The 16,987-nt window shown below is 43.7% G+C and overlaps 1 protein-coding gene across 3 annotated transcripts in view; it reads right to left on the bottom strand.

Annotated features, from left to right (window-relative positions):
* LOC6585656 (translation initiation factor IF-2) overlaps positions 1 to 9,532 on the bottom strand; it is a 40,299-nt gene extending 30,767 nt beyond the window's left edge. For 2 of the 3 annotated variants that reach the window (XM_044010135.1, XM_044010129.1), the window contains exon 1: positions 9,389 to 9,531. The gene's annotated coding sequence lies outside the window, so the exon portion shown is untranslated. Of the gene's footprint in view, positions 1 to 9,388 lie in introns of all 3 variants that reach the window. The other variant, XM_044010137.1, reaches the window with a different exon arrangement.
* Between the last annotated feature and the right edge of the window lie 7,455 nt (positions 9,533 to 16,987).

The raw sequence follows: 16,987 nt of genomic DNA on the forward strand, positions 1-16,987 counted from the left end.
GACGTCCCTGAGAAGTGGACCGCATGAATCGAAAGAGAGCGACCAGTCTGGAGGACCACAGTCGCTTGCTCGATCGAGGATTCGCGAAAAGGAACGGAAGAGAGTCCCCGAGGCACCGTGTTGGTCCCCGACGCAGAAAGGGGGCGCGGCGTCAACGGGCGGAGGATTGCCGATCGATGGGCAGGGCACGTCGCAGGGCGGCGGACCACCGGCCCGGCCGATCAAGAGATGGCGCGAGATCCCGAAAAGAGAACCCGGGAGGTGTCCTCAGCTAGCGAGGGCAAAGGATCTGGAGGAAGGACTAGAGGAGCGTCCCCCAGAAGTTAGGTTGGTGGGATTGGAGGCGGAGGATGTCGACGAAATTCGGAGTAGTCAGTCACCGCAGCGTCCAATATACCAAGAAGAGGATGAGGAGAATACAGAGCCTTCCCCCGACGACGCGGGGTGGCCAGAGGACCTGGAGGACGAGCTGAAGGAGTTCCTGGAAGCGGAGCTGGCGCTTTTCGAGGGGCTCGACGGAGTTTCAAATATCGCCGAGCATAGCATAAGGATGCGGGATGATAAGCCTCTTAAGCAAAGATATTATCCCAAGAATCCGGCTATGAGGAAGGTAATTGACGAACAGGTAGACGAATTGATTAGAGCTGGAGCCATCGAGCCGTCGCGGAGTCCGCATAGCGCACCTATCGTTCTGGTAAAGAAGAAAACCGGAGATTGGCGCATGTGTGTGGACTACAGGCAGCTGAATGCACACTCAATCCCAGACGCCTATCCCGTTCCACGTATCAATCACATTCTCGAGAGGCTGAGACACGCACGATACATATCCACCCTGGATTTGAAGAGTGGATATTGGCAAATCCCCATGGCAGCAGATAGTAGAGAATGCACGGCGTTCACGGTCCCGGGGAGAGGGTTATTCCAATGGCGGGTGATGCCATTTGGTTTACATTCAGCAGGCGCTACGTTCCAAAGGGCGTTGGACACAGTAATAGGACCGGACATGGAGCCGCACGCTTTTGCATACTTAGATGACATTGTGGTGATCGGCGCCACGAAAGCGCAGCATGTGGAGAACTTGAGGGAAGTTTTCCGCCGATTGAGGAAGGCCAACCTTCGAGTAAACCGGAAGAAATGCAGCTTCTTCAGGAAAAGGTTGGTCTATCTCGGGCATGTCATCAGCGAAGAAGGGATACGCACAGACCCCGCAAAGGTCGAGGCGATCCGCCGCTTCCCGACACCATCGACTCTCAAGGAACTGCGGCAGTGTTTAGGAATGGCATCGTGGTACAGGCGATTCGTGCCAAACTTTGCGTCGATGGTGGAACCAATGACGAGACTCCTTAAGAAAGGCCACAAATGGGAATGGAGCGACGAGCAAGAGGAGTCATTGAAGCAACTCAAAGAGAGCCTCACGACCGCGCCAGTGTTGGCGTGTCCCGATTTTTCAGCGAGGTTCGTACTACAGACGGATGCCAGCGACTACGGCTTGGGCGCAGTGCTCACACAAGAGGTCGAAGGCGAGGAAAGGGGGATTGCGTACGCTAGTCGGAAGATGTTGAAAGCGGAGCTCAATTATTCAGCTACAGAAAAGGAGTGCCTAGCAATTGTCTGGGCTATCAGGAAAATGCGTTGCTACCTCGAAGGCTATCGATTTGAGGTAGTTACAGATCACTTGGCATTGAAGTGGCTCAATTCAATAGAGAGCCCCACAGGGAGAATCGCGAGGTGGGCATTGGAGCTGCAGCAGTACCAATTCGACATCCGCTATCGACGAGGGAAACTAAATGTGGTGGCCGACGCACTCTCTCGCCAACCTGTGGAAAGCTGCCAGCGAATGATGGAGACCAATCCCCCTTGCAAGTGGATAGCGAGGATGCGTGGGAGGATCAAGGAGGATCCAGAGAAGTTCAAAGATTACGTTGAGGAGAACGGGCAGCTGTACCGCAATCTTGGCCACCGGGTGGACGACGAAGACTACATTCCCTGGAAATTGTGCGTCCCAACCCACCAGCGGAAAAGAGTGCTGCAAGAATGCCATGACGCTCCCACAGCGGGGCATCAAGGCGTGAGGAAGACGGTTATGAGGCTGGCGCAAAGGTACTACTGGCCGGGGATGTTCCGGGAAGCGACTCTATACGTGAAGCGATGCGAGGAGTGCCAAAAGTTTAAGAGCGAGCAACGCAAACCAGCGGGTCAGATGCTGACCAGGCAAGTAGCGGAGCCCATGTCGATTCTGTGCGCGGATTTCGTAGGTCCCATGCCTCGATCGAAGCGCGGGAATACAATGTTGCTTGTGTTCCATGATGCGTTCGCCAAATGGGTGGAGCTGGTGCCGTTGAAGAGGGCAACCGCGGCGTTGCTGCAAGCGGCTTTCAGGGAGCGCATTTTGGCTCGATTCGGAGTCCCCAAGATGTTCGTCTGTGACAACGGCGCGCAGTTTGCGAGTAAGGGATTTCGGTCATACATGGAGTCCTTGGGGGTGCGGCTACAGTTCACTGCCCCGTACTCCCCGCAAGAAAATCCGACCGAGAGGACCAATCGCACCGTAAAAACGATGATAGCCCAGTACATCGAGGGACATCAGAGTTCGTGGGATGTGCTGCTACCAGAGATATCGTTAGCGATCAACTCTAGTGTCGCGGATTCTACTGGATTCACGCCTGCGTTCCTGATGATGGGTAGAGAGCCTCGCCTCCCGTCTACCCTTTACGACGAGGTCACTCCCGGGTCGGCAACGAGGGAAGTCGACTTAGAGACAAAGAGAGAGACGATGAAAGAAATCTTCGAAGTGGCCCGTAATAATTTGCAAAAGGCGTCGAAGGACCAAGGCAGGTATTACAATCTGCGCCGACGAGAATGGAGACCCGCGCTAGGGTCGATGGTTCTGCTGCGGCAGCACCAGCTGTCCAGCGCAGCGGAGGGCTTCGCGGCGAAATTGGCGCCCAAGTTCGAGGGCCCCTACAGGGTCGTCCACTTTATCTCCCCCAACGTGGTGCGACTCGCTCGAGCGGGCGAACGAAGGAAGAGGGTGGCCAACCTTTCCCAGCTTAAGCCTTTCTATACTGAGGAGGAGGAGACCGGCGAGACGATGCTGAGAGAGGAAACGGGAGAGGAAGGAAGATTCGATCGGCCTATATCGACCATTGGCACGCCGCTCGAATGAAAGAGCTGGTGAGGAGGGAAGCGGAGTTTTTCAGTCGCCGACATCGCCGCACGCGTTTCAAAGTGACGTCGGACGCCGGAGTCTACAACGTCACGGTGGCGGCCACAGGAGCCGTGGTCGTCTCCTTGATTAAGTAAGGGGGGGGTGTGAGGCGGCGCCCCAGTTACCGCCTCACGATTATTTGAAATGAAGAATGTTTATTTTTTATGAAAGAGAGAGGAAATGTTGATTTGCGAATTGGAATTAAGAGAGTGAAGAAATGTTTATTTTAGGGTTGAAATGAAGAAATGGTTATTTTTATTGGAATCGAAGAAACGTTTGTTGTTATTGAATTGTTATCGGAATTTATGAAATAGTTAGTTTATTTTGTAGTCATTAAGATTTAGAGTTAAGTTAGTAAATTAAGTAGGTTTAATTAGGGTTAGTTTTGTAGTCGGTAAGATTTAGCTGTAGCGGTTAGGAATTAAGTTAGTGATAATTAAGTAAAAATTAGTATTTGATATAATTTTGTCATTTGAATTGATATTTGAAAATGCCGCCCAAAGCGCTGACGATTTATCGGCGATCGGCGGCGCAACCCTGCGTGGAGAGTTGTGAGCGGAGAGTTGCGTCGCCGACGCCGAGCGCTTTGGGCGAGCGCAAGAAAAGAGACAGTTTTGAGTCGAGTTTTGGGAGTCGAATCGAGAAGAGGAGAGTCGGGATTGAGTAGCGAGAAGGAGCGGTTGACCGCGAAGAGAAGGTGATAGAGTTCCTTTTAAATTTAAGCGCGTAGTGGAATCTTGTGAAACGCGGCTAGGTTAAGTGACATTTTGAATAAAAGAAGAAAGAAACACGGTAAGAGATCGACGACTTTCATTGGCATAAACGGCGACTGGAGCAAAATTTGACGGCGACGAGGAGTCAAGAATTTGGGTGAGAAGACGCTGGAGAAGAAAAAGGTACACGTGAGTGGCGGTCCCCATATTAGATTTCCCCCCCCTCTCCCATTTCCCGGCCAATAACGTTAGATATTCCCCCCCCTGGTGTCTCACTATTTCATACAAATAAATTTCTTGTGAGTACACCCTGGGTAGACTGAGTCTACCCCAGCATTCAAATTTACTACCTTACAAGAGAACCGAGCAAGTCAACTAAATGCAACACATTGTTGCTTAGAATCGAACTAATCCTAACAGCATCAACTTCATCATCGTCAGCTGTGTTATTAATAGAGCTTCTACTTGCATCATAATGTTAACATACAACTTAGTATAGCGTAAAATTATTATTAACAGCTCTTCTCACACTTAACATAATGTTAACTCGACCTTTTGAATGCCAGAAATTTGCTGGCCCTTTCGAGCTAATATGACATATTTAATATTAACTAGCTGTACGACCTACATATATGAGGAAATTTGTCAAAAATGTCTACTTAATAGTGCTCAGGCCCTGAGTCCGAATCTCGTAAACCCTTCGCACACCATTAAACTAAATACTCACATGATCTCAAGCAGATGGTCGCGTTTATGTTTGGCTTACGCATAATTAAATCTGACTAACCCAAAGAGCTCAACCGAAACATAAATATAACAAGTAGTCATAATGTTACAGCTGTGTATGCTCGACTACCAGATGCCCTGCATTTGCATACTAAATTTACTCAGCAAAACTGGCCTTGAATGTCCTTCAAACAGCCATGAGAGCCAAGCTGAACTAACTATTGTCAAAAGACTAGCAAAAATTCCTTCATATGCCCCCATCGTTTGTTACAGGGCATTTATAAATTGGGTACCACAAAAGCGCATGCCAATAGTGTTTGAAATTTGAATGTGGGAGAGGCAAAAATGAAATCAAAAAGTGAAACAAAGCTGAAAACAACGATGCAAACTGACCAAAACAAATCAGAGCTGGGCAATGGGGAGTAGCTGACGGAACGATACTCGTGCCAGCTGTGCACACAGAATAATCCACTCACCAAAAACCAATATGCTCGCCTTGCCACTGCGAACGAGCATAGAAAAGAAATGACTACAAAAATATGCTGACGACCTTTTCACGACGAGAGAAATTTTCATAAATTATTTGAAAAATGTTTGAAATGATTTACGCTCATTAATCTTGTCTGTCGGTGTGTGTGTGTGTGTGTGTGTGTACGTGTATGTTTGACCGTGTGTGTGCCGTGTGGTTTGCTTAGCGTCCTTTTTAAGGGGGCATTTCTGACAGCTTTAGTTTTTGGCAATTCAATTAGGCCAAAATGAAAGCATGTTGAAAAATTGTTTTGTTGCATTAACCCATTGTTGGCCCCCAAAAGCCAGCCACACGGACAGCAGCAACAGCCACCGACTGCCGTCTGATGTGTGTCTAAGGCAATGTTTTACGCTTGTTGTCGCACTTATCTGAATTGGGGTATCTCGATTCAACTATGAACTTTGGGTTCCTCAACTATGGAAAGTACAGCTCTTTATTATTTAACTATCCATATGAACCGAGCTGCTCCTTGAGTTTGGGGAAGTTAACCCTTGCACTCTAATCTCTGTATATATATTTTTTACCATATAACTTTTCTGATATAACGAGCTATAACATTTCTATTTGATATCACATAGCTATCTACAGGAACTCAGCTGCTCTTGGAGAATTGTGCTTGAAATTTGTTGCAAGCCTTCCTTATACATTTAGTATGCACGATTGTTAAAGCCAATCAAATCAGCTCATTAAAAATCATATATACACCTATAAGACCTCAGCTCACTGAGAATGTAGCTCACCGATATTTAGTAGAATCGCTGCTTATACAATGATATTAAACATATATCGAATTTAATGAGATTGGTGTGATATATAAAATGATATCATATAGCTGCCTCAACATATAGAGAGTATTTAACATGCCGTGCATTGATTTGATTTGAACTTTTGCTTTGTTTATGTTTGTTGACGGCTCGTCGCCGTCTAACGAGCTGCACAAATGCCGGGCAATTAATCATTTGTTTCATTGCTCTTTGCTCTTTACTCTTTTATTTTTATTTTTGTTGAGTGTTTTTGTTTTTCTCCCCTTTTGTTGTACTTTTCGCCTTTTGCAGTTCTTTTGTTTCTTGGCGTCTCATTTCACAACTCATTTCCGGCTGGCGCCGGAAACGCATCTTCGACATTAGGTCAGATCGGCGTCCGGGCATCGCTCGTGATTTATGGCATTCAAATTGACGCAAATGCCGCAACCACCAAAACACACACACACACACACACACGCACACACACAGAGAGAAAGGTGACAACTTTGTTTGTGGCCAAACACATGTGGAGCGATGATGTGCGAGTGTGTGTGTGTGTGTGTGCCTATGGTTCGAGCAGAGTCGTGCAAAAACTAATTCAATTTGCATATTTGGCTTTTGGGTTCTAAACTCAATCAAAACAAGCGATTTTCAATCGCAGCGGTCATCACATGCCTTTGCAGCCACACCCCCGCTCCCCTCGCCGGCATACCATCACTATGAATTCCTCTTGTTCTACCTGTCTGCAACCCTTTGCCACCATCCAAATGAGCCACAATTTCGGTTCATTTCCAACGGGCAGACATAGTCAAGTGTGTGCTTCGGGCGAGTCAAATATGTTTTGCAAAATTCAGTTGACTAATAACGAAATGATTTGCATTTGAAAAGATTTGGAATCTGACATTTCAGCTAACTTCTGCTTTTGTTTATCGAAATGGATTTGGCAAGGACAGAAATGCATAGATGAGATTCATTTTTGTAATTCGTTGGGAATATTTATGCGAAACCTATGCTGTATATAAGAAAGTGCTCAAGAAGAAAATACACTGGCTTGACTATATGTTGGTTAGATATCGATATTTATCGAGTTTGGGTGAGAAACAGTTTGAAAGAAAGACAGACAGATGCTAGGGCGGACTGGCAGAAGGACACCCAGATAAATAAAAAGACAGAGAGGTAGACCGAAAGAAAGACAGAAAGAGATACAGATTTCCCATTTTGAATAGGTAGGTTAACGGTATCGAAACATAAAACCACAACTATGGCTAGGACAAAAGCTTATCAGCTCTAAGCTTTTAGCTTAAACGGTTATCAAACGAATCTCTTGCATTTCGTTGGCTTTAAATTCCAGAGTCTGAGTTGATAAATATTTTGTGCAAATATTTTTGGGTCAACTGTCAGGTGCTACAGCTTAATCATTTCCATTTCCATATCCATTTTATTCCCTTTTTTTTTAGTAAATAAAAGCTTCCCTTGTCTCGCTGACCATGAGCAGATATACTTGAAATGCTAGCAAATACTGCGCTCTACATAAAATGCATGTCGTAATCGAATTATAATACCATCTAGTCAAGGATATTCAAAAAAAAAATGCGACTGGGTGGCGGCCAAGGCAAGCAGCTGTCTCTGCAACTGTCTCTCTCTCGCTCTCGCTCTCTCTCTCTCTCTCTCTGTCTCTCTCCCTCTCCCTCTCTGCCTTCTTTTCTATGCATGCTGCGGCAGGTGGCAAACAACAACTCGTTGTGGAAATATGTATGCATATGCATTCAGGCGCGCAGTCTGGTATAGATTTTTATATTCGACTTTGTGGCATTTGCTGCATATCTTTGCACGCCCTGTCTCGCTCTGCCACTCGCTGTGCTTCTCTCTTTCTTTGCATTTTTCTCGCGTAGAGATTTTGAAGTGCATTACAAAAAGCGAGCTGGAAATATGCAGCCAAAGTTTGAATTCTTCTGGCGCGCTTATTGCATACAAAAAGCAGCCAACGCAGAGGCCGTCTCGAACGTGCCTCGCATCGCCAAGCCAACAATCCGGGTCCTGCGCTCTGGCTCTCCGGGTGTCGAAACGTATCCAGCAATTTAATATTTGCGCCGAAAAAGGCGAAACTACAAATGACACCTGTGGGAGTGGCCCACTCCCACACTCACACACACACACACACACACGCACACCCACGCCCACACTCATACCCACACCCAGGGCCATGCCCAAGCCCCCTCTTAAACAAACCAAATGCTGAAAAGGGGCTTTCGCATAGCCAAGTCTCATTTGGTCTATTTGTTGCATTTATTCAATTTGCAACGAGCCTCCCGCTGCATGTGTGTGTAGAGTTTGTTTGTCGAGTTGTTGTTGAAATTTATAGTCGGACGAGTTTTTAAAGTGTTGCGCCGAGCGTATGGCGCGAGTGCAGAGAGTTATTTCGATTTAAATTGACTTTTTGATAGTTGCGAGAAAGATATGGCCTATTGTGGAGAGTTATGGACTAAGATGGAGAGTTGCGGAGAGTTGTGGAGAGTTGTGGAGAGTTGTGGAGAGTTGTGGAGAGTTGCGGAGAGTTGTGGAGAGTTGAGGATATATGTGAAAAGTACCACTGTAGGAGATATCTCAGAGTTGTTAACTGTGGAGAGTTGCGTAGAGTTGCGTAGAGTTGCGGAGAGTTGTGGAGAGTTGAGGATATATGTGAAAAGTACCATTGTAGGAGATATCTCAGAGCTGTTAACTGTGGAGAGTTGGGATGAGTTGTGGAGAGTTGTTTGGGAACCTGCGAACTGGAGAACTGTGGAGACCTAAGGCGACTTATCATGGGAGGGCAGTGGAGACTTATTTAGGCTTAAGTATAAGCAAGACAGCATTCTAATTGGTATAATCATCCACTGCAATCGAAGACTAAGGCCAGGTGTAGACATTTCTGTATAGTATATGATATTATCTAAGACTTCTACTTGCTTCCGTGGAATGTTTTCCTTTGCAATTATTCAATGTATATATTGGTATAAACTGAATTCAATTTATGTGAAGAGTTTATTTGGTTTACGAGTCGAACGTATTGCTCTATGATATATGGAAATCAAATATGCTGCGAAATGCTGTACGATACAGCGAAAAGCACCAAAAGGAAAAAAAAAAAACTACAACAAAATATTATATATAAAGTGCAAGCAAAATTTTATGGAGTTCTATTTGCAGCAAAAAGCCACACAAAAAAAAAAAAAAAAAAGTAAAATAAAATAAAATAAGAAATTGGAATGGAATACCAAATGAAATATGTGTTTATTTATGGTTAATTTAGTACGAAATAGATTTAGGTACTTCGGAAAATCTGGTTTTACGCGAAAACGAAAGTATTTCACATTCGCCAAGCAATTAGTTTGGAATATGAATCAATGAAAGATGAATTAAGGACTCTTGGGAACTGAGCCATAATCCTTAATAGAATCGATGTATTGCGATTTAAGAGTATGGCACATACCTTTTCACTATGAGCAGAGCAAGCTTAAAATCAAATGCCAGACCGTGGATCGGATCCAACAAACTTGAATGGGGAAATATTAAAAGAGAAAATAATTTCTATATTAGAAAATTATAAATAAATTTTGTGTGTCGTCAATAAATGAAAATGTGACTCCAGCCCAGGTCCAGGTCCTATGATTCCCATAGGCTACTTGGATGCGATCTATTTTAACAATGGTGGAGCTCAAGTCAAAAGCAACAATGGCCCACAGTTGGATTATCGTTGGGATAGGACTCTTATCTCGCAGCTATTGAATATTTGGCTAACAATTTAAAACTCAACAAGGTGACAGCTTCGAGCACAGCCCGAGGACTATTTCCTGCTTTGAGCTTGGCCACTTCGAAGAGCACAAGCATATCTGAAAGGCAGATATCTGAAGCCAAGGACAAAGTCGATAGCATTATCTTGTCTGCACTCGAGCTCGATTCGATTCGACATGATTCGGACTTGGACTTGGACTTGGCTATGGGAATGAATGAATGCAAAGCACAAAGCACAAATCACAGATTACAATTTCGCTTGGATGCCGCACACATGCACACACACACACAAATATATACACAAAGAGTGTACCGAATCGAGAGAGGGAGGAGAGAGAGAGAGAGAGAGAGAGAGAGAGAGAGAAAAAGGCGTAACTATAGGGAAAGGGGGGAGGCGCGCCACTGAGGCAGGTGGATGGTTGCAGGGCAGTGGCATAACTCACTGGAATACATGAATAGTTGCATATGAAAAATCACCGAGCAGAAAACTCTATCTGTGTGCATACATATATGCAAGCGAATGACCACTGTCCAAGCAGCGAGCTACACTGGGAGACAGCGGAGGAGGCGGGAGCTGGGCATGGATAGGCGAGGTGGCGGTAGATAATGCCAAATACCTAATGTGAAAGCTTCAGATTTGACGATTTACGAGGTGAGCTTGAGAATTTAAAATGATATATTGATTTGTTATCGATTTTTATCGATATCGATATAGTTATAGTTTTAAGTTTCGTCATAAAGCTTTTCCTTTAGCTTTTCTAAAAAATAAAATAGCTACTAAATGATCTTATATTTAAAATAAATATATATATTAATATATTTATAGTAATATAGTATAGTATATGCAACAATTTTGTTGTAATTTTTATCAAAATTGTGTTCAGTGTATTTTATATATGTATATATCTATAGAGGAAAGTCTAACTGAATGTGTGTATATATTGGAGTTGGCAATGGCGTTGACCACAAAAGCATAAATGCACTTGTAAATCTCTATAAGTGTGTGTGTGCGAGAGAGAGTGTATGTGTGTGTGTGTGCGCATAAATGCCAAGTGCTGCTGCCACGCCCCCTTTGGCCGCCCATTGTTGCCGGTGTAAAGTGTGTGCACTGATAAGCAGGCAACACCCGAAAAAAATGTGTGTGTGTGTGTGTGTGTGTATGGATGGGTGTGTGTGGAAATCGGGGTAGGAATTGGGCTAGCAACAGAGATAAGGTAGCAGCCGCTGAAGAAGAGACTCACAGAGTGAGGGAGTGGGTGAGGAGAGAGAGAGAGAGGGGGAGGGAGAGGGCCAGAGGGAGAGCCTGGAGGTTAGGCGAGAGGCTTCGACATAAATAGAATGCTAAACAGCACGCGCAAATGTGTCCTGCAGGAGCTGTTTTTAGAGCGGGCTGGGGTGTTTCTGGGCAATTGCAATATGTGGGCGTGGCAGTGTGGCAGCGTGGTTTTGCATGTGCATTGCCAACTCTGACTTTGGCATTGGCCACGTCTGCGTTTCGCTTTCACATGTGGCACCAGCGCAGCGGACGGAGGCGTGAGACGGCCACGAGGCGTGGCGCGGGTGAGCGATGCGACGGGGCGGGGTGAGGGAGCGTCCAGCGTTGGCGACTCGGCGTGTCGGACAATGGCGCATAAATCATGCATAAAACTGAAAATGGAATATGAAAGCAACATGGCGTGCCTCTGTGTGTTGGTGTGCGGATGGGTGGGTGGGTGTGTGTGTGTGTGTCTGTTGGTGTGGGTATTAGCGTGTGAGTGTGTGTGTGTGTGTGTGTGCGGCTAGTGAGTGGAACGCAGCGTAACACGCAACAAAGGAAACAAGTCTCGTTTGTATTGAAAATTTTGATTGCAAGTTGCGTTACGGATAAGACTCTAATATGTCTATATGTGTGCGTGTGTGTGCCACTTGCCCCACAGGTATCGTTAAGCATTGCAAAGTGCATATCCATTCAAATATTTGGCAATCCATTCAGTGATCGGATGAGTTTTTAATAAAGTTTCACGCGTTGCAATTCGCCAACAGTTTAACCAAAGTGCCTAATGGACTGAAGCGAAGGCAGAGCAATAGTTGAGCAGCTCCTCGAAAAAGCCAAACTGAAAGCTCTAGCTGAAGAGGAGACTGCTGAGAGGTTTGGTTACTTTTCACGTTAGATACCCTCAAGCAAACTGCAACTTACAAGGATTAAGAGGATGGCATAAGTTTCTAAAAGCTGTAGGCAATATAAAAGCGCAAAGCTCTACTTGAACAAGTCTACTTTAAAGCTGTTAGTCGAAGCTCAAGTTTAGCTCGCAGCCTAGCTTTTATTATCAAGAAGCAGCTTAAAATAAATGTAGTACATTGAAGTCAAGCTTTAAGCTTTTTTGTAGACAACCAAAAATCGTATCGTCACCTTAAAGAATGTTTGTTAGATTAAAGCTTCTACTCTAATGTAGCTAAAGCTATGTTGGTTTTTAAAACACTTTGAAGCGAAAATCTAAAGGAAAAGTTAAGTTAAGTTAATATATCAATAGAGTGATCTTACAGCTTTCAGATGTTAAGAAGCTTTCAGATCATGTGGCAAACCATGTAAGCAGTACTTCAATGCATTCAAATCTGTGTGCTTTCAAATTAGCTCTCATCGGTCAAGCAAACTCCACTTTAGATACTCTGCAACGCAAAAGCTCATTAAAGCTTTAACTCTCAGCTTACTCAGCTCTGCTTACTCCAGTTCTATCAGCACTATTGGATCTCATATAATGCGCAAAGCGGACCTAATCGTTTACCTCATAAAGCTCTTAATCAACTGTCACTTGCAGCTTTTTCGATTAAAAAGCACAAAGTAAACGCTTAACTCAACTTGGAGTCAAAGCGCTTTAATTAACTGATTTGAAGTTGTTTTCCTTTATTCTCTTTTGTGGCTCATTCTTAGCTCAAAGTGCAGCGCCAGTCGTCTGACCCCGGCGAGTGGGTAGCAATCAGAAAATGCTTTAGGGCAATGCGGTCGCATTATTTGGCTGCGGCTCACCAATTCAGTTCAGTTTGCTGAACTGGTTCAGCTGAGCTGAGCTGGCTCGACTGCTCACCTGGTGGCCGGGTCGCCAGGTCCCGCGGCGAATTATCGCCAATCACTTGAGCAATAAATGAACCAAAAGTCGTTATGCGACGACAACAAGAACAAGAGCAAGGACGCTGAGACGCGGCACTTTGGAGGACGACTTGACTTCAGCGTCGCGTATTGGTAAAAGCTACACTTCCAGAAAATTGCGTTAGCAAATCAATTCACCTGCATAAATACGAAGCTGCCTAGTATATTTCATCTACAATAGCTAGGAATCCCGAGGGATATGCTCATATAACTAAAGTTCATACTCGTATACACCTGTAATCGTATCGTAGTCTTAAACTCTTATACCCGGATTCTCATATATTCGTTTACTCCTATGCTGTTATGCTCTCATACTATTATACTCCCATAACCTTTTACCCTTATACTCTAATACTCTTGCACTTACATGCTTTTATACTTTTATATCCTTTGAATCTTACACGATTAGACCCTTATACTCTTTTATACCTATACTCTCATGCCCTTATACACTTATACTCTTTTAATCTCATACTCGTATACCTTTACACGCTTATGATCTTATACGCTTATACTTTTATACGCGTATACTCTTATAATTTTGTACTTTTATACTCTTATAAACTTAAACTCCTATATTTGTATACTCGAATGCTCTTATACTAGTATACTCTTATACTCTTATATTCTTATATTCTTATACTCTTATACTCGTATACTCTTATAGTCTAATACTCTTATAGTCTAATACACTCATACTCTTACACTCTTATACTCTAATACTCTTATACTTATACTTGTATACACTTATGCTCTTAAGTTCTTACAACATATACAATTTTGACATGCTGTTTTTTCTTTGCCCAGTGTACGAATACGAGCCACCACGCCCACTCTGTCGCATCGAACGCCTCCGCCTTCACCTGCGAAAAGGTGTCCTTGAGAAAGTAGCAAACAAAAATTCTTCGCAGCGCACTTTTCGGCGTTCGGCGTTTGGCGTTCGGCGCTTGTCGCTCGCCGGTTGCAGCCGCCGCAGCCGCAGCAGGAGCAGGAGCAAAAAAAAAAAAATGCTGGGTCATAAGCTGAGCGCTGCAGGCAAGATGTCTATATAGAAACCACGACAAAAAATGATATATATGTATACATAATATATATCTATATCATTGTATATAATGTATAAAGGGCAGACGTCGAGGCGAACGCATTTATTCATTTAACCTTTTACTGCGAAACGAGCGACGGGATCAAACCAATAAACTTTTGTTGTTTGCTGCTGGCCAGAAAGGCGAAAGGGGCAACGGAGTATTAAGTAGAAAAGAGGGCGTGCCAAAGGCGGGCTGGCATGTGAAGGGCGGCGTGAGAGATGGGGCAATGGGGTGAGTGGGGTCGGTGCGGTAGGTCACACTAAACGATGGCACGTAGCTGCGTCAAGTAAATGGGAAAAGTTCCAGTCAAATTCTGATGAAATGAAATTAGTTTTCGCTTGAGTGTAACTTCCGTTTGTCGAATGACTGGACAGAATAAAAAACACAATTCTCTGTGAGGACCACTGTGAGTGTGTAGCTGTGTGTGTGTGTGCGTGCATGTGTGTGTGTATGAGTGTGTGCAGGTTAATCTACGGGCGAGCATAACACACGCCGCATATGAATGACGGCCAAGTGACATCAATTCGCCTTCAAAATCGTTATCCCAAAAGCTAACTGTCTCCCTCTCTCCCACCCACTCTGTCTCGCTCTCTCTCTCTGGCCGGTTGTGTGGGACAGCAATGAAACCACAAGAAATCGCTTATAAATTACATACTTTTACCACCCGCCAACGTAACAACAGCAACAGCAACAACAACTATTACGACTCATGTTGTTGTTGGCCACACTGTTGGGCGGAAAGTTTCAAGTGCAGCGTCATGGCACAGTGGTACAAAAACACCAAATGGAAAACACAAAAGCAATGAGGTAAGTGAAATGAGTTGTAATTCAAGAGACGCTTTTTTATATGGCTCTCTTTCCATTGCATGAAATGATTGATTGGACTTGAACTGATTGACAAGCTAATAGACTGATTGATTCACTGTGTATTTGACTGCAGACTGGTTGATTGAGTGATTGACGAATTGTTGGATTGTTTGATACGCTGATTTACTGATTGACCGACTAATTGTCATAGATGATTGACAGATTGATATGAGGGATGGATTGATCGACAGAATAACTACTGATTTGTATTATAATGATTGATGACTACCTGATAGCTGATTATTATTAACAGACTGATTAAGGCTGTTGACTGAACGACAGATTGATTGATTAACTGGTAGACTGATTGATTGATTGGCTTACTGATTGAGAGATTGATAACTGTCACTTGGATTGATTGATTGACCAAGACAATGTGATCAGATAACTGGCTGACTACCTGCCTGAGTGCCTGATTGATAAACAACTGACTCAACGGATTTGATATATGTACATACATATATACATATAAAGACTTATAAATCGACTCTCTTATTTCGATTCCAGGCCCACTGTGCGCTATACGCTTTATGAAGTGGACCGCATTGATGACTCGGCATACCACAAACATAAAGACATGTACACACACAGAGAGTGTTACAGAAAAGTTTGAGTATCAATCAACGACAGTCAATCAATCAATCAATCAAATGCACCAAACAATGATGCCAACCAACGAAGTCGATCGCGATGTGGAAATGGGAAGTGGAAGAGATGAAGTTTCCAATGAAATTTTCCACTACTTTCCACTTTGCCAAATGCCACTCAAAATGTTGTTCCTCGTTATTGCTGTTGTTGTTTGTGTTGATGTTAGGATACGCGTTGTTGTTGCTACCTGTGACACCTTTTTATTTTGATGCAGGATTTTCCTGGTAGTTGGGTCTGCTTTCTAATATGGTTGACGCAGCATTTTGTGCTGCTAAAGCAAACGAACATTTTTGATATTTATAACTTTTCTAATTGCCATTCTCCGGAGAGAGAGAGAGAGAGAGAGAAAGAAAGAAGAGACGGAGCCACAGACTATATGATATGAGGCCATTGCCCTGACAACGATTGCGGTTTCATTACCTTCACTACGACTTTAACTGCAGCTGGCACTGCTGCTTCTTGCTCTTCTTCAACGACTGCTTCTTCTTCTCAAGTTCCGGAAAAATGAAAACGATTTTTCCAAGCGAAAGTTGACGTTGCATTCGAAATTATTTACAACTAGCTGCTGCCAGGGCAACCAGAAGAAGCAGAGAAACCAACGACAAAGCAAATTTCAAGCTGAGAAACAGTTGCAATAGACGACCCGCTCACCCAAAATGCCACGCCCAGATGCCCTGTGACGCCCTCTTTCTTAGAATCCCCCCGCGCGCCCCCTTCTTCGCGAGCTCCTTTCCAGTGAAATGCACTTCAATGCTTAAATGACAATCAAGTTGGATTTTTTCTGCAGTTTTTGAGGTTCCACGAAAAATCATTTGGGATGCAACAACAGCAGATTTCAAACGACTAGCGTATACCCTGTACTATATATTTTTAAGAAAAGTTAGGTGGAGTGTGGAATGATATGCGAGTATAGTTAAAGAAATATAACTGGAGAATAGTCTTTAGTCTTTAGTCTTTAGTCGTTAGTCTTTAGTCTTTAGTCTTTAGTCTTTAGTCTTTAGTTTTAGTCTTTAGTCTTTAGTCTTTAGTCTTTAGTCTTTAGTCTTTAGTCTTTAGTCTTTAGTCTTTAGTCTTTAGTCTTTAGTTTTAGTCTTTAGTCTTTAGTCTTTAGTCTTTAGTCTTTAGTCTTTAGTCTTTAGTCTTTAGTCTTTAGTCTTTAGTCTTTAGTCTTTAGTCTTTAGTCTTTAGTCTTTAGTCTTTAGTCTTTAGTCTTTAGTCTTTAGTCTTTAGTCTTTAGTCTTTAGTCTTTAGTCTTTAGTCTTTAGTCTTTAGTCTTTAGTCTTTAGTCTTTAGTCTTTAGTCTTTAGTCTTTAGTCTTTAGTCTTTAGTCTTTAGTCTTTAGTCTTTAGTCTTTAGTCTTTAGTCTTTAGTCTTTAGTCCCATATAGGCTCAGGGCAGTTGCTTACTCCCAGCATTTAGTCAATTTCACGAGATATACCCAAACTTGCTCATAAAAGCGAGCAACTTTTTAGTGCAACGACGAATGCAAAATGCATAACAACAACCGGAATAGGACAAGCGTAAAAAGTAGCTGAAAAAATGTGTAAATGAAAATGGAGAAGAGAAAGAGGTA

Source organism: Drosophila mojavensis, unplaced genomic scaffold (genome assembly GCF_018153725.1).
Source record: "Drosophila mojavensis isolate 15081-1352.22 unplaced genomic scaffold, ASM1815372v1 contig_136, whole genome shotgun sequence".
NCBI classification, from domain to species: Eukaryota; Metazoa; Arthropoda; class Insecta; order Diptera; family Drosophilidae; genus Drosophila; species Drosophila mojavensis.